General features: G+C 50.3%; 1 long non-coding RNA gene across 1 annotated transcript in view; it reads right to left on the bottom strand.

Moving 5' to 3' along the window:
• LOC138259203 (uncharacterized) overlaps window positions 1-18,400 on the bottom strand; it is a 208,446-nt gene that overhangs the window by 865 nt on the left and 189,181 nt on the right. The window lies entirely within an intron of this gene.

The raw sequence follows: 18,400 nt of genomic DNA on the forward strand, positions 1-18,400 counted from the left end.
GTCAATGTAGGGAAATTCTGATCCACTTTCCTGTACTGACCATTGCTAACAAATGACCATAGCAGATAGATATGTACCCTAGAGCACAAGTTGTACTGACATTGGAGCATAAAATTTGTAAAGGGATACTTACACTCAGGTGAAGAAGTGGGCAATCACATATTGACGTATGTCAGTTTCTTCTTCTTCACCACTGTCATCTTCATAGGGCATTTCAACATTCTCACCCGGGGGCTCATCACGGTCTTCTTCCTCTGCAATTATAGGGATGTCCCTCCTCAGGGCGATGTTATGGAGAATGCATCAGGCAACCGTGATTTGACACATCTTATTGGGTGAGTAGAAGAAGGCTTCACCGGTCTTGTCTAGGCACCTAAACTTATCCTTCAGGAGCCCAAAAGCCTGCTCTACTGGCCTCCGTGTTCTTACATAGGGGTTCATTGGAGCGGACTTCCCCTGGTGTTGTTGGTATTGCCAATGTCATATTTTGGGCAAAGGTACCTCCAGCCTGTTGGCAGTACCTTTCTCCAAAATAACGCCGTCCGCCAGGGTCATAATGAGGGCCTATGTCCTGGGGGTGGGTACCTCAGGCCATAGCTGCAGAGCCAGCTCCAACCGTGGGCTCCCAGTGGCCATAAATGGCTCAGAGGGCAGCATGGCCCCCACTGCCTTAAAGGAATCACTCCCAGGGATGGGCTTCTCTGGACCATGCAGCTTCCTCCCCATTTTAGAGGCTTTAACCCCTTCTGTGCCCAGGACGTAATGGTTACGTCTTGAGGCACAGTGCTGCTGTGCCCAGGACGTAACCATTACGTCCTGTGCACAGAGCCCAGAGGGAGCGCTCTCGCTCCCTCTGTGGGGTTCCCCCCCACCCCCCCAAGTCAGGGATGGAAGGGGAAGCCCTTCCCCTCCCACCCCCGACCCCCCCCAACCCCCCCTGTGACGTCAGCGCGCGAGCGCGCGCTGATTAGTCACAGGGTCTCCCCCATCGCGCTGGAAGCAGAGCTTCCAGCGCGATTGAAAAATAAATGCTTTTGCATTTCTTTTTCAATCCCATGGGGGAGGCCCCGAGAGGCTTCAAAGGGAAGGAAATGTATTTCCTTCCCTGTGAAGTCTCTCACAGGTTTCAAAAGCCGGATTGCTTGCAATCCGGCTTTTGAAACCCCACTAGACACCAGGGATTTTTTTTTTTCCTTGAAATTGGCAAAAGGGAGCGACCCCTTGGGCAAGGGTCGCTCCCAGGGGGGCATTTTTTTAGGAAGGCCTTTTCTGCCCCCCCTGGGGGCAGATTGGCCTATTATTAGGCCGATCTGCCCCCAGGGGGGGCAGAAACCTCTAGGCACCAGGTACCTTTTTTTTTTTTTTTTTTTGTGATGATTTCTTTTTTTTTTAGGTGGGGAGCGATCCCTTAGGCAAGGGTCGCTCCCCTACGGGGCAATATATATTTAGGCCATTTCTGCCCCCCTTGGGGGCAGATTGGCCTATTTTGATAAGGCCAATCTGCCCCCAAGGGGGGCAGAAACCATTAGACACCAGGGAGTTTGTTTTTGCGCGCGTATGTCACGCAACAAAGCGACCCCTTTGGCAAGGGTCGCTCCCAGGGGGGGCAATTTTTTGGGAAGGCCTTTTCTGCCCCCAGGGGGGGCAGAAACCTCTAGGCACCAGGGATCTTTTTTTTTTTTTTTTCTTTTTGTTATGTTTTCTTTTTTTTTTAGGTGGGGAGCGACCCCTTAGGCAAGGGTCGCTCCCCTAGGGGGCAAATTATATTTAGGCCATTTCTGCCCCCCTTGGGGGCAGATTGGCCTATTTTGATGAGGCCAATCTGCCCCCAAGGGGGGCAGAAACCATTAGACACCAGGGAGTTTTTTTTTTTTGCGTGAATTTCACGCAAGGGGAGCGACCCCTTAGGCAAGGGTCGCTCCCTGGGGGGGGTGGGGGGTGGGGGGGGGATTATTTTAGGCCATTTCTGCCCCCCTGGGAGGGGGTAGATCAGCCTATTTTGATTCGGCTGATCTGCCCCCAAGGGGGGCAGAAACCACTAGGCACCAGGGATTTTTTTGTTTTTCTGTTTTACAGATGGGGAGCGACCCCCTTGGACAAGGGTCGCTCCCCTGGAGGGGCAAAATGTATTTAGGCCATTTCTGCCCGCTTTGGGGGCAGATCGGCCGATTTTAGGTCAATCTGCCCCCAAGGGGGGCAGAAACCACTAGGCACCAGGGATCTTTTTTTTGCGCCGTCACACAAGGGGAGCGACCTTGTAGTCAAGGGTCGCTCCCCGGGGGGGGGTAGGGGTGGGGGGGGGCAAAATTATTTTAGGCCAGGCCTATTGGTATTAGGCCGGTCTACCCCCAGGGGGGGCAGAAACCTCTAGGCGCCAGGGCAAATTTTTTTTTTGTGTTTTTTTTATTGGTTTGGTGTTTTTTTTAGAGAAGGGGAGCGACCCATCAGGCAAGGGTCGCTCCCCTGTGGGGCAAATTGTGTTTAGCCCATTTCTGCCCCCCTTGGGGGCAGATTGGTCGATTTTAGGTCAATCTGCCCCAAGGGGGCAGAAACCACTAGGCACCGGGGATTTGTTTTTTGGCGCCAATGTCACGCAGGGGGAGCGACCCCGTAGGCAATGGTCGCTCCGGGGGGGGGGGGGGGGTGGGGGTTCAGGGGGCAAATTTATTTTAGGCCATTTCTGCCCCCCCTGGGGGCAGATCGGCCTATTATTAGGCCGATCTGCCCCCAGGGGAGGCAGAAACCTCTTGTTGCCAGGGCAAAAAAAAAATTTGTGTTTTTTTTTTGTTTGTTTGTTTTTTTTTAGAGATGGGGAGCGACCCATCAGGCAAGGGTCGCTCCCCTGGGGGGCAAATTGTGTTTAGACCATTTCTGCCCCCCTTGGGGGCAGATTGGTCGATTTTAGGTCAATCTGCCCCAAGGGGGCAGAAACCACTAGGCACCGGGGATTTGTTTTTTGGCGCCAATGTCACGCATGGGGAGCGACCCCGTAGGCAAGGGTCCCTCCGGAGGGGGGGGGAGTGGGTGTTCGGGGGGCAAATTTATTTTAGGCCATTTCTGCCCCCCCTGGGGGCAGATCGGCCTATTATTAGGCTGATCTGCCCCCAGGGGGGGCAGAAACCTCTTGTTGCCAGGGCAAATTTTTTTTTTGTGTTTTTGTTTTTGTTTGTTTGGTTTTTTTTAGAGATGGGGAGCGACCCATCAGGCAAGGGTCGCTCCCCTGGGGGGCAAATTGTGTTTAGACCATTTCTGCCCCCCTTGGGGGCAGATTGGTAGATTTTAGGTCAATCTGCCCCAAGGGGGCAGAAACCACTAGGCACCGGGGATTTTTTTTTTGGCGCCAATGTCACGCAGGGGGAGCGACCCCGTAGGCAAGGGTCGCTCCGGGGGTGGGGGGGGGGGGGTTGTTCGGGGGGCAAATTTATTTTAGGCCATTTCTGCCCCATTATTAGGCCGATCTGCCACCAGGGGGGGGCAGAAACCTCTAGGCGCCAGGGCAATTTTTTTTTGTGTGTTTTTTTTTTTTTGTATGTTTGTTTTTTTAGAGATGGGGAGCGACCCATCAGGCAAGGGTCGCTCCCCTGGGGGGAAAACTGTGTTTAGACCATTTCTGCCCCCCTTGGGGGCAGATTGGTCGATTTTAGGTCAATCTGCCCCAAGGGGGCAGAAACCACTAGGCACCGGGGATTTGTTTTTTGGCGCCAATGTCACGCAGGGGTAGCGACCCCGTAGGCAAGGGTCGCACCTGGGCAGGGGGGGTTTGGGGGGGTGGGGGGTCAAATTTATTTTAGGGCATTTCCCCCCACACCCCCCCCCGGGGCCGGCTGAGCTAGAGGCCAAAATCCACAGGTAGGCACTTTGCAAAAAACACCTCTGTTTTCTGTGAAAAAATATGTTGTGTTTTGGGCCATTTCCTTTTGTGGGTGCTAGGCCTACCCACACAAGTGAGGTACCATTTTTATGGAGAGACTTAGGGGAACGCTGGGTGGAAGGAAATTTGTGGCTCCTCTCAGATTCCAGAACTTTCTGTCACCGAAATGAGAGGAAAAAGTGTTTTTTAGCCAGATTTTGATGTTTGCAAAGAATTCTGGGTAACAGAACCTGGTCAGAGCCCCGCAAATCACCCCATCTTGGATTCCCCTAGGTCTCTAGTTTTCAAAAATGCGCTGGTTTGCTAGGTTTCCCCAGGTGCCGGCTGAGCTAGAGGCCAAAATCCACACGTAGGCATTGTTTTCTATGAAAAAATGTGATGTGTCCACGTTGTGTTTTGGGCCATTTCCTGTCGCGAGCGCTAGGCCTACCCACACAAGTGAGGTATCATTTTTATCGGGAGACGTGGGGGAACGCTGGGTGGAAGGAAATTTGTGGCTCCTCTCAGATTGTAGAACTTTCTGCCACAGAAATGTGAGGAACATGTGTTTTTTTAGCCAAATTTTGAGGTTTGCAAAGGATTCTGGGTAACAGAACCTGGTCCGAGCCACACAAGTCACCCCATCTTGGATTCCCCTAGGTCTCTAGTTTTCAGAAATGCACAGGTTTGGTAGGTTTCCCTAGGTGGCGGCTGAGCTACAGGCCAAAATCTACAGGTAGGCACTTCGCAAAAAACACCTCTGTTTTTTTCCAAAATTTAGGATGTGTCCACGTTGCGCTTTGGGGTGTTTCCTGTCGCCGGCGCTAGGCCTACCCACACAAGTGAGGTATCATTTTTATCGGGAGACTTGGGGGAACGCTGGGTGGAAGGAAATTTGTGGCTCCTCTCAGATTGTAGAACTTTCTGCCACAGAAATGTGAGGAACATGTGTTTTTTTAGCCAAATTTTGAGGTTTGCAAAGGATTCTGGGTAACAGAACCTGGTCCGAGCCACACAAGTCACCCCATCTTGGATTCCCCTAGGTCTCTAGTTTTCAGAAATGCACAGGTTTGGTAGGTTTCCCTAGGTGGCGGTTGAGCTACAGGCCAAAATCTACAGGTAGGCACTTCGCAAAAAACACCTCTGTTTTTTTCCAAAATTTAGGATGTGTCCACGTTGCGCTTTGGGGTGTTTCCTGTCTCCGGCGCTAGGCCTACCCACGCAAGTGAGGTATCATTTTTATCGGGAGACTTGGGGGAACGCTGGGTGGAAGGAAATTTGTAGCTCCTCTCAGATTCCAGAACTTTCTGCCACAAAAATGTGAGGGACATGTGTTTTTTTAGCCAAATTTTGAGGTTTGCAAAGGATTCTGGGTAATAGAACCTGGTCCGAGCCCCGCAAGTCACCCCTCCTTGGATTCCCCTAGGTCTCTAGTTTTCAGAAATGCAAAGGTTTGGTAGGTTTCCCTAGGTGCCGGCTGAGCTAGATGCCAAAATCTACAGGTAGGCACTTCGCAAAAAACACCTCTGTTTTTTTCCAAAATTTAGGATGTGTCCACGTTGCGCTTTGGGGTGTTTCCTGTCGCCGGCGCTAGGCCTACCCACACAAGTGAGGTATCATTTTTATCGGGAGACTTGGGGGAACGCTGGGTGGAAGGAAATTTGTGGCTCCTCTCAGATTGTAGAACTTTCTGCCACAGAAATGTGAGGAACATGTGTTTTTTTAGCCAAATTTTGAGGTTTGCAAAGGATTCTGGGTAACAGAACCTGGTCCGAGCCACACAAGTCACCCCATCTTGGATTCCCCTAGGTCTCTAGTTTTCAGAAATGCACAGGTTTGGTAGGTTTCCCTAGGTGGCGGCTGAGCTACAGGCCAAAATCTACAGGTAGGCACTTCGCAAAAAACACCTGTTTTTTTCCAAAATTTAGGATGTGTCCACGTTGCGCTTTGGGGTGTTTCCTGTCTCCGGCGCTAGGCCTACCCACGCAAGTGAGGTATCATTTTTATCGGGAGACTTGGGGGAACGCTGGGTGGAAGGAAATTTGTAGCTCCTCTCAGATTCCAGAACTTTCTGCCACAAAAATGTGAGGGACATGTGTTTTTTTAGCCAAATTTTGAGGTTTGCAAAGGATTCTGGGTAATAGAACCTGGTCCGAGCCCCGCAAGTCACCCCTCCTTGGATTCCCCTAGGTCTCTAGTTTTCAGAAATGCACAGGTTTGGTAGGTTTCCCTAGGTGCCGGCTGAGCTAGATGCCAAAATCTACAGGTAGGCACTTCGCAAAAAACACCTCTGTTTTTTTCCAAAATTTAGGATGTGTCCACGTTGCGCTTTGGGGTGTTTCCTGTCGCCGGCGCTAGGCCTACCCACGCAAGTGAGGTATCATTTTTATCGGGAGACTTGGGGGAACGCTGGGTGGAAGGAAATTTGTAACTCCTCTCAGATTCCAGAACTTTCTGCCACAGAAATGTGAGGGACATGTGTTTTTTTAGCCAAATTTTGAGGTTTGCAAAGGATTCTGGGTAACAGAACCTGGTCCGAGCCCCGCAAGTCACCCCTCCTTGGATTCCCCTAGGTCTCTAGTTTTCAGAAATGCACAGGTTTGGTAGGTTTCCCTAGGTGCCGGCTGAGCTAGAGGCCAAAATCTACAGGTAGGCACTTCGCAAAAAACACCTCTGTTTTTTTCCAAAATTTAGGATGTGTCCACGTTGCGCTTTGGGGTGTTTCCTGTCGCCGGCGCTAGGCCTACCCACGCAAGTGAGGTGTCATTTTTATCGGGAGACTTGGGGGAACGCTGGGTGGAAGGAAATTTGTAGCTCCTCTCAGATTCCAGAACTTTCTGCCACAGAAATGTGAGGGACATGTGTTTTTTTAGCCAAATTTTGAGGTTTGCAAAGGATTCTGGGTAACAGAACCTGGTCCGAGCCCCGCAAGTCACCCCTCCTTAGATTCCCCTAGGTCTCTAGTTTTCAGAAATGCACAGGTTTGGTAGGTTTCCCTAGGTGCCGGCTGAGCTAGAGGCCAAAATCTACAGGTAGGCACTTCGCAAAAAACACCTCTGTTTTTTTCCAAGATTTAGGATGTGTCCACGTTGCGCTTTGGGGTGTTTCCTGTCGCCGGCGCTAGGCCTACCCACGCAAGTGAGGTATCATTTTTATCGGGAGACTTGGGGGAACGCTGGGCGGAAGGAAATTTGTAGCTCCTCTCAGATTCCAGAACTTTCTGCCACAAAAATGTGAGGGACATGTGTTTTTTTAGCCAAATTTTGAGGTTTGCAAAGGATTCTGGGTAACAGAACCTGGTCCGAGCCCCGCAAGTCACCCCTCCTTGGATTCCCCTAGGTCTCTAGTTTTCAGAAATGCACAGGTTTGGTAGGTTTCCCTAGGTGCCGGCTGAGCTAGAGGCCAAAATCTACAGGTAGGCACTTCGCAAAAAACACCTCTGTTTTTTTCCAAAATTTAGGATGTGTCCACGTTGCGCTTTGGGGTGTTTCCTGTCGCCGGCGCTAGGCCTACCCACGCAAGTGAGGTGTCATTTTTATCGGGAGACTTGGGGGAACGCTGGGTGGAAGGAAATTTGTAGCTCCTCTCAGATTCCAGAACTTTCTGCCACAAAAATGTGAGGGACATGTGTTTTTTTAGCCAAATTTTGAGGTTTGCAAAGGATTCTGGGTAATAGAACCTGGTCCGAGCCCCGCAAGTCACCCCTCCTTGGATTCCCCTAGGTCTCTAGTTTTCAGAAATGCACAGGTTTGGTAGGTTTCCCTAGGTGCCGGCTGAGCTAGATGCCAAAATCTACAGGTAGGCACTTCGCAAAAAACACCTCTGTTTTTTTCCAAAATTTAGGATGTGTCCACGTTGCGCTTTGGGGTGTTTCCTGTCGCCGGCGCTAGGCCTACCCACGCAAGTGAGGTATCATTTTTATCGGGAGACTTGGGGGAACGCTGGGTGGAAGGAAATTTGTAACTCCTCTCAGATTCCAGAACTTTCTGCCACAGAAATGTGAGGGACATGTGTTTTTTTAGCCAAATTTTGAGGTTTGCAAAGGATTCTGGGTAACAGAACCTGGTCCGAGCCCCGCAAGTCACCCCTCCTTGGATTCCCCTAGGTCTCTAGTTTTCAGAAATGCACAGGTTTGGTAGGTTTCCCTAGGTGCCGGCTGAGCTAGAGGCCAAAATCTACAGGTAGGCACTTCGCAAAAAACACCTCTGTTTTTTTCCAAAATTTAGGATGTGTCCACGTTGCGCTTTGGGGTGTTTCCTGTCGCCGGCGCTAGGCCTACCCACGCAAGTGAGGTGTCATTTTTATCGGGAGACTTGGGGGAACGCTGGGTGGAAGGAAATTTGTAGCTCCTCTCAGATTCCAGAACTTTCTGCCACAGAAATGTGAGGGACATGTGTTTTTTTAGCCAAATTTTGAGGTTTGCAAAGGATTCTGGGTAACAGAACCTGGTCCGAGCCCCGCAAGTCACCCCTCCTTAGATTCCCCTAGGTCTCTAGTTTTCAGAAATGCACAGGTTTGGTAGGTTTCCCTAGGTGCCGGCTGAGCTAGAGGCCAAAATCTACAGGTAGGCACTTCGCAAAAAACACCTCTGTTTTTTTCCAAGATTTAGGATGTGTCCACGTTGCGCTTTGGGGTGTTTCCTGTCGCCGGCGCTAGGCCTACCCACGCAAGTGAGGTATCATTTTTATCGGGAGACTTGGGGGAACGCTGGGCGGAAGGAAATTTGTAGCTCCTCTCAGATTCCAGAACTTTCTGCCACAAAAATGTGAGGGACATGTGTTTTTTTAGCCAAATTTTGAGGTTTGCAAAGGATTCTGGGTAACAGAACCTGGTCCGAGCCCCGCAAGTCACCCCTCCTTGGATTCCCCTAGGTCTCTAGTTTTCAGAAATGCACAGGTTTGGTAGGTTTCCCTAGGTGCCGGCAGAGCTAGAGGCCAAAATCTACAGGTAGGCACTTCGCAAAAAACACCTCTGTTTTTTTCCAAAATTTAGGATGTGTCCACGTTGCGCTTTGGGGTGTTTCCTGTCGCCGGCGCTAGGCCTACCCACGCAAGTGAGGTATCATTTTTATCGGGAGACTTGGGGGAACGCTGGGTGGAAGGAAATTTGTAACTCCTCTCAGATTCCAGAACTTTCTGCCACAGAAATGTGAGGGACATGTGTTTTTTTAGCCAAATTTTGAGGTTTGCAAAGGATTCTGGGTAACAGAACCTGGTCCGAGCCCCGCAAGTCACCCCTCCTTGGATTCCCCTAGGTCTCTAGTTTTCAGAAATGCACAGGTTTGGTAGGTTTCCCTAGGTGCCGGCTGAGCTAGAGGCCAAAATCTACAGGTAGGCACTTCGCAAAAAACACCTCTGTTTTTTTCCAAAATTTAGGATGTGTCCACGTTGCGCTTTGGGGTGTTTCCTGTCGCCGGCGCTAGGCCTACCCACGCAAGTGAGGTGTCATTTTTATCGGGAGACTTGGGGGAACGCTGGGTGGAAGGAAATTTGTAGCTCCTCTCAGATTCCAGAACTTTCTGCCACAGAAATGTGAGGGACATGTGTTTTTTTAGCCAAATTTTGAGGTTTGCAAAGGATTCTGGGTAACAGAACCTGGTCCGAGCCCCGCAAGTCACCCCTCCTTAGATTCCCCTAGGTCTCTAGTTTTCAGAAATGCACAGGTTTGGTAGGTTTCCCTAGGTGCCGGCTGAGCTAGAGGCCAAAATCTACAGGTAGGCACTTCGCAAAAAACACCTCTGTTTTTTTCCAAGATTTAGGATGTGTCCACGTTGCGCTTTGGGGTGTTTCCTGTCGCCGGCGCTAGGCCTACCCACGCAAGTGAGGTATCATTTTTATCGGGAGACTTGGGGGAACGCTGGGCGGAAGGAAATTTGTAGCTCCTCTCAGATTCCAGAACTTTCTGCCACAAAAATGTGAGGGACATGTGTTTTTTTAGCCAAATTTTGAGGTTTGCAAAGGATTCTGGGTAACAGAACCTGGTCCGAGCCCCGCAAGTCACCCCTCCTTGGATTCCCCTAGGTCTCTAGTTTTCAGAAATGCACAGGTTTGGTAGGTTTCCCTAGGTGCCGGCAGAGCTAGAGGCCAAAATCTACAGGTAGGCACTTCGCAAAAAACACCTCTGTTTTTTTCCAAAATTTAGGATGTGTCCACGTTGCGCTTTGGGGTGTTTCCTGTCGCCGGCGCTAGGCCTACCCACGCAAGTGAGGTATCATTTTTATCGGGAGACTTGGGGGAACGCTGGGTGGAAGGAAATTTGTAGCTCCTCTCAGATTCCAGAACTTTCTGCCACAGAAATGTGAGGAACATGTGTTTTTTTAGCCAAATTTTGAGGTTTGCAAAGGATTCTGGGTAACAGAACCTGGTCCGAGCCCCGCAAGTCACCCCTCCTTGGATTCCCCTAGGTCTCTAGTTTTCAGAAATGCACAGGTTTGGTAGGTTTCCCTAGGTGCCGGCTGAGCTAGAGGCCAAAATCTACAGGTAGGCACTTCGCAAAAAACACCTCTGTTTTCTTCCAAAAATTTGGATGTGTCCACGTTGCGCTTTGGGGCGTTTCCTGTCGCGGGCGCTAGGCCTACCCACACAAGTGAGGTATCTTTTTTATCGGGAGACTTGGGGGAACATAGATTAGCAAAACAAGTGTTATTGCCCCTTGTCTTTCTCTACATTTTTTCCTTCCAAATATAGGAGAGTGTGTAAAAAAGACATCTATTTGAGAAATGCCCTGTAATTCACATGCTAGTTTGGTCACCCCGGAATTCAGATATGTGCAAATAACCACTGCTCCTCAACACCTTATCTTGTGCCCTTTTTGGAAATACAAAGGTTTTCTTGATAGCAATTTTTTACTCTTTATATTTCAGCAAATGAATTGCTTTATAACCGGTATAGATTGAAAACGCACGTCAGGGTGCAGCTCATTTATTGGCTCTGGGTTCCTTGGGTTCTTGATGAACCTACAAGCCCTATATATCCCCGCAAGCAGAGGAGTCCAGCAGACGTAACGGTATATTGCTTTCGATAATCTGACATTGCAGGGAAAAGTTACAGAGTAAAACGTAGAGAAACATTTATGTTTTTTTCACCTCAATTTCAATATTTTTCTTTTTCAGTTGTTATTTTCTGTAGGAAACCCTTGTAGGATCTACACAAATGACCCCTTGCTGAATTCAGAATTTTGTCTACTTTTCAGAAATGTTTAGGTTTCTGGGATCCAGCATTGGTTTCATGCCCATTTCTGTCACTGACTGGAAGGAGGCTGAAAGCACAAAAAACTGCAAAAATGGGGTATGCCCCAGTAAAATGCCAAAATTGTGTTGAAAAATGGGGTTTTCTGATTCAAGTCTGCCTGTTCCTGAAAGCTGGGAAGCTGCTGAGTTTAGCACCGCAAACCCTTTGTTGATGCCATTTTCAGGGGAAAAACCACAAGCCTTTTTCTGCCGCCACTTTTTCCAATTTTTTTGAAAAAAACGAAATTTTCAATGTATTTTGGCCAATTTCTTGGCCTCCTTCAAGGGAACCCACAAAGTCTGGGTACCTCTAGAATCCCTAGGATGTTGGAAAAAAAGGACGCAAATTTGGCTTGGTTAGCTTATGTGGACAAAAAGTTATGAGGGCCTAAGCGCGAACTGCCCCAAATAGGCAAAAAAAGGCCCGGCACAGGAGGGGGAAAAGGCCTGGCAGCGAAGGGGTTAAAGGGGGCTTTGCGACCCCCCTCATATAAATTAATGGTGGTTCTGGAGGTGGGCTCCCCAGGCCTCTTGAGGCATAAGGATGGAGTCCGCATGGCCACCCCCCTGACAAATAATGAGATCTGTGGTGGGCTCCCTGGGGCCTCTAATGGGTTGGGAAGCAGGACCACGCACCCCACTCCCCTAAAAATGTATTTTTGCCACAGGGGTGGGCTCCCTGGGGCCTCTGGAAGATTGGGGAGGGGGGGGCACACAGCCCCCTCTCCTTTATAAACATAGCCCTGGGAGTAGGATTGCCACCAGGCCATCATTTTGTTTTGTTTTTTATCCCACAAGAGTCTTGTGGGATCACTGCATTTTTTTTGCCTTTTTATTTACTTTTTGTTGCTCTGGGTGGCTGAGGGTATCCCTACCCTGCCCCCATATATCTATGTAACTGTTTTTATTTAGAGCTCCAGGACAGGGGGCTAAGTCCATGAGTACATTTCCAGCAACATTTTTCCCCTGTTGCTGGCAGCCAATTAGAACGCTCGCTCTTGCGGGAGTCTGACTCCTGCGGGAGCCAGAAGGCCCGAGGTAAAAAAAGCTCCCTAGGCCAATCAGAATGCTCTGTTTTTATATTTTTAAATTGGTGCTCCTGAGAGAGTCTCAGAGACTCTTCTGAGCCCAACTCCCAAAAGAACAAGTTACTTACCTTCGGTAACGCCATTTCTGGCGGATACACTAGCTACCTGTGGATTCCTCACCTAAAGAATTTTCCTCCACACGCCAGCTTTCGACGGAAATTTTCTTCTAGCTCTGCACGTCGACGATGACGTCACAATTGCCTGACTCCCACGCGACGCCGTATGACGTCATCCAGGCAAAAAGAGGTCCTCGTCGACGTGCAGACGTCAGTTATCACCATTTTTTTACGTGCCTTTGAGGCGAACAAGAGAACAGTGACAATACAGATGTGATATGAACATATCAATCATATTTATACACCAACATTTATTTCACTAATATGAAACATAACCAATAGAATTAAACAATACGAAAAATTTGCATAAATATAGACATATATACACATGTTTTCCATCCTTTTCCTTTTTTTTTTTTTAAATATACATATAGACCTAACTATATACACATATATAAAACATTGCATCAGTATATACATATGTACAATATACTGGCACTCACCCAAGGAATTTGTGGTAAGACCAGTCAGGCAACGGGGAGGCGGGTGGGACCGTGAGGAATCCACAGGTAGCTAGTGTATCCACCAGAAAAGGCGTTACCGAAGGTAAGTAACTTGTTCTTCCGATGGATACAACTACCTGTGGATTCCTCACCTAAAGAATAGAGTCCCAAAGCAGTACTGCCCTCGGAGGTGAGTGCCTGAATGGTCAAACCAAGAAATCCTGCAGCACTGAGCATGCAAAATGGCCATCCCTCCTAACTTCAGAGTCCAAACAATAATGCTTGGCAAAAGTGTGGAGGGATGCCCAAGTTGCCACCTTGCAGATGTCAACCACAGGAACACCTCTAGCCAAGGACGATGAAGCAGCCTTAGCCCTGGTGGAAGGGGCTCGGAGCCCCACAGGAGGTTCTTTCTTTGCTAAAGAATAACATACCTTGATGCAAAGAATGACCCACCTGGAAAGCGTTCTCTTGTGGACAGCTTTGCCTCTCCTCTTCCCCACGTAACTGACGAAGAGCTGATCGTCTTGTCTGAACTCCCTCGTCCTGTTGACGAAGAAGCTCAACGTTCTTCTTGGATCAAGTCGGTGAAGCCTCTCTTCCTCCTTGGATGGATGAGGTGGAGGATAGAAGGAACGGAGAGTAATGGACTGTCCCAAATGAAAGGGTGTAACAACCTTCGGAAGGAAAGCCGCCTTGGTCCTTAACACCACTTTGTCCCTGTAAATGGAAGTATATGGGGGTTCTACACTAAGAGCCTGGAGCTCACTCACTGTTCTAGCTGATGTTATAGCCACCAGAAAAACAGTCTTCAAAACCAAAAGCCTCAATGGACAAGAGTGCATTGATTCAAATGGTGAACCCATAAGAAAGGTCAGTACTAAGTTAAGATCCCACTGTGGCATAACAAACGGAGTGGGCGGAAACTTATTAGTGAGACCCTTAATGAACCTCAACACAATAGGCGACTTAAACAAAGTGGGTTGCTCTGGAAGGCACAGAAAAGCCAACAGCGTGGATAAATACCCCTTAACAGTGGCAACTGCACAACCCCTCAGTGCCAAGGATAAAGCAAACAACAAGATGTCAGATAAGTGGGCCCTCAAGGGATCAATTTGGTTCTCTCCACACCAACTCACAAATCTGGCCCACCTGCTTGCATAGATAGATTTGGTGGAGTGTCACCTGGCCGATAAAATAACTTCCACCACCTCAGGCGGGAGAGAAAAGGAACTCAGATTGCCCCGTTCAATCTCCAGGCATGAAGGTGCAGGCTCTGGAGGTGGGGGTGTAGAACCTGCCCCTGCGACTGCGGGAGGAGGTCTGCCCTGTAATGGAGACGGAGAGGAGGGCACAGAGAGAGTTGGAGAAGGTCTGAATACCACACCCTTCTTGGCCAATCCGGGGCTATTAAGATGACTTGGGCCCGGTCTTGGCGGATCTTCCTCAGAACCCGAGGAATTAAGGGTATGGGAGGAAACGCGTAAAGCAACAGACCCTTCCAGGACATCTGAAACGCGTCCCCTAAAGCTCCTTGCATCGGATACTGGAGGCTGCAGAACGACGGGCAGTGCGCTTTCTCCCGAGTGACAAACAGATCTATCTGTGGATATCCCCACCTCTGGAAGATGTAAAGGGCCAGATCTGGACGAAGATGCCACTCGTGATCGGTCGAGATGCGCCGACTGAGATCGTCCGCACGCACGCTCAGAACTCCGGCCAAATGATTTGCTACCTAGCAAATCCGATGGTCCTGAACCCAGGACCAGAGCCGAAGAGCTTCTCTGCAGAGAAGATACGACCCCACTCCTCCCTGCTTGTTTATATACCACATTGCGGTAGTGTTGTCCGTCAGGACCTGAACCTACTGACCGCAAAGGGAAGGGAGGAAGGCCTTGAGAGCCAGATGTATTGCCCGCAGTTCCAACAGATTGATGTGAAACCTCTGTTCCACTGGAGACCAACAACCTTTGACCTCCAGGTCCCCCAGATGAGCTTCCCACCCTAGAGTGGAGGCGCATCCGTTATAACTGTGGCCACTGGAGGAGGCAGCGAGAACGGCCTTCCTTGAGAAAGTTTGCCGACCGCAGCCCACCATCGAAGATCCACTGCAGAGTCTCTGGAGATCCTGATCGAGTCTTCGAGATCTCCTTTGTGTTGAAACCGCTGCCTGCGGACGCACCACTGAAGAGCCCTCATGTGCCAGCGTGCATGAGTGACCAGCAGAATGCAAGAAGCGAACAGACCGAGCAGACGAAAGACCTTGAGGACTGGAACGACCGCTCCATTCTGAAACATTGGAATCAACGCCTGAATGTCCTGAATCCGCTGCGGCGGAGCAAAGGCCCGATTCAATGTTGTGTCCAGTACTGCCCCTAAGAACAGGAGGCGTTGAGAGGGCTCTAGGTGAGATTTGGGCACATTCACCGAAAAGCCCAGACCAAACAACAACTGAGTTGTCGACTGCAAGTGATGCAACAAGAGCTCCGGAGACTTGGCTTTGATCAACCAATCATCCAGATAAGGAAATACCGCTATCCCCCTTCTTCTGAGCTCTGCGGCAACCACCGCCATCACCTTTGTGAGGACTCGAGGTGCCGAAGTAAGACCAAATGGAAGGACCGCAAACTGATAGTGTTGCGTCCCCACCACAAACCGGAGATACTTCCTGTGCGACTTGAGGATCGGAATATGGAAGGAAACATCCTGCAAGTCGACAGACACCATCCAATCTCCTTCGTTCAACGCAAAAAGAACCTGTGACAGCGTCAGCATCTTGAACTTTTCCTGCTTGAGGAACCTATTCAAAATCCTCAGGTCCAGGATTGGCCTCAACCGACCATCCTTTTTGGGGATCAGGAAGTATCTTGAATAGTAGCCCTGACCCCTCTCCTGCTCTGGAACCAACTCCACTGCGCCTTTCGACAAAAGGGTTAGCACTTCCTGTTGCAGTAACAGAAGATGGTCTTCCGAACAGAAGGATGGGCAGGGAGGGATGGGAGGTGGAAACTCCCGAAAGGGAAGAGTATAACCTTTCCCCACAATGTCGGTGACCCAAGAGTCCGATGTTATTGACTCCCACATGTGAAGAAAGTGAGACAGTATCCCCCCTACAGGAGATGTGTGAACAGGGAGTGATGGAGAACTAAGGTTGCTTTCAGTGCTGCACCCCTCCGGAGGAAGAGGAAGAGGCAGAGTGCCGCTGGGCGGCCCCTCTAGTGCAAACCCTACACCTGCACCTGAAGGATCTATAAGGGAGAGCTCCTGAAGATTGCTGTCCTGCTGCCTGGTGCCTGCCACGAAAGGAAGAGCCACGCCCAAACCCCCTAAACCTCCTAAATGATCTTAAGGAAGAGGAGGTGGCTGCTTGCAGTCCCAAAGATCTTACCGTGGCCCTACTCTCCTTAAAACGGTTCAAAGCAGAGTCGGCTTTCGCTCCAAATAGATTGTCTCCATCAAATGGCAGGTCAAGCAGTGTTGTCTGTACATCAGGAGAGAACCCTGACGATCGTAGCCAGGCATGCCGCCTTGTCGCTATGGACGTGCCCATAGACCTGGCCACCGAGTCCGAGGTGTCTAGTCCAGATTGAATCACCTTGGTCGCCGCCGCCTGAGCGCCCGACAAAAAGTTATGCACCTCTTGAGCCTTGTCCATAAGAGCATAAATATATCGTCCTAAAATACAAGTAGCATTTGTAGATTTCAGAGCCATGCTACATGAAGTCACTCAATATCTTCTTGCCACCGACCTGTTCACTGCAGTCGAAGTCAAAGGCTTCTTCCACACCTCCCTAATAGGGTCCATAAGCGCCTCATTGAATGGAAGAAGCGGCTCCGCCACAGCTGATGATGGATGTAACACCTCAGTAAGGATGTTGATCTTGACATCCGCAGCTGGAAGAGGAAGGTCCAAAATGTCCGCTGCCTTCCGCACCACGGCATGAAAAGAGGCAGCCTCCTCTGTATACTCCCCCGAAGAAGCCAAGTCCCACTCCGGGGAAGTGTCTAAACCACTTGCCGTGTCCAATCCTTGCAGGTCCCCTGATGGCTCCATAATCTCTCCCTCCTCCAAGAGCTGCTTCTCATACTCCTGCTCCTCTAGCAGCCTCAGAGCCAAGCTTCTGGAGCGGAGCCTGGATTCGATCCCCGGCCTCGGTAAGGCGTCAGCTGACGTCAAAGACCTTGGGCGGCGCCGATCCTCAGAGTCATCCAACACCGGATCCCTCAGCGCCATAGGCTTCTTTAAGGTTGATTGGAGCTGTGGCAAACTCATCGGCGTCAGGGTGGTGGACGTCGTCGGCGTCACCGGTCTTCTAGGTGATGCCATAGGTACCGGCGCCGAACCAGCACTTCCTGAAGGAAGAAAGGGTATGAAGGGCGTCGGTCTATAAGAAGTCGGAACACCCATGTCGAAGGCCAATGGACCTTACGGCCCACGCATGCGGGAAAGCCGGATAACTTTGTGGAGCCGGTGCTTGAGGCGAAGACGGCGTCGGCTCAGGCATCTCCATCTGCGCCGGAGAAGCCCTCGGCTCCTGATGCGGATCAACCTCATAAACCGACAGTGGAGACGTCGGTGAAGCTGGAGTCGTCGGAGGCGTAACAGTTGGGCTGACCTCCCAAGTCGGTCGACATCGACCCAATGGGGACCTCGAACGGGAGCGGTCCTTGCTCGACCGGCGCCGTGATCCATGCCGACGCCGAGCGTCTCGATGGCGCCGATGAGATCTCAAAGACTTAGAAGAAGATTCCCGGTGATGATGTTTCTCCTTCTTCTTCTTGGACCGTGTCAGGAACAACTTGGCCTTCCGCTCCTTCAGGGCCTTTGGATTCATGCGTTGACATGAACCACACGCCTCGACTTCGTGGTCAGAACTGAGACACCACAAGCAATTTTCGTGTGGGACCGTGACCGACATCCGACCTCCGCACTCCCTACAGGGTTTAGCGACATTGTTACACCGAAGTGAAACTGTAGCTTCCTGGTAGCCTCGAAGAAAAAAACGTTACTCAAAGGCACGGAAAAAAGGGAACTGACGTCTGCATGTCGGCGAGGACCTCTTATTCCCTGGATGACGTCATACAGCGTCGCGTGGGAGTCGGGCAATTGTGACGTCATCGTCAACGTGCAGAGCTAGAAGAAAATTTCCGTCGAAAGCTGGCGCGTGGGGGAAATTCTTTAGGTGAGGAATCCACAGGTAGTTGTATCCATCAGAATATACTGTTACTTTTGGCCCTTGATTTCTCAAAAACTACTGAATGGATTTACACCGAATCACAAAAAACACAATTTGTGGACAAACATGTAGCTTCCTACTGAATTGTGTGTAATTCTGTTCAGCATTTTTTGATATAGCCTGACTTAAAGAGGTCTATGAAAAAAGAATAGAGATTTAGGGGGTCATTCCTACCCTGGCGGTCCGAGACCGCCAGGGTAGGGGACGGAGGAAGCACCGCCAACAGGCTGGCGGTGCTTCTGGGGCTATTCTGACCGCGGCAGTAAAGCCGCGGTCAGAAAAGGGAAGCCGGCGGTTTCCCGCTGGCTTCCCGCTGCCCCTGTGAATCCTCCACGGCGGCGCTGCAAGCAGCGCCGCCATGGGGATTCCGACCCCCTTCCCGCCAGCCTGGTTCTGGCGGTTTTCACCGCCAGAACCTGGCTGGCGGGAACGGGTGTC

This window comes from Pleurodeles waltl, chromosome 2_1, assembly GCF_031143425.1.
Source record: "Pleurodeles waltl isolate 20211129_DDA chromosome 2_1, aPleWal1.hap1.20221129, whole genome shotgun sequence".
Classification (NCBI taxonomy): Eukaryota; Metazoa; Chordata; class Amphibia; order Caudata; family Salamandridae; genus Pleurodeles; species Pleurodeles waltl.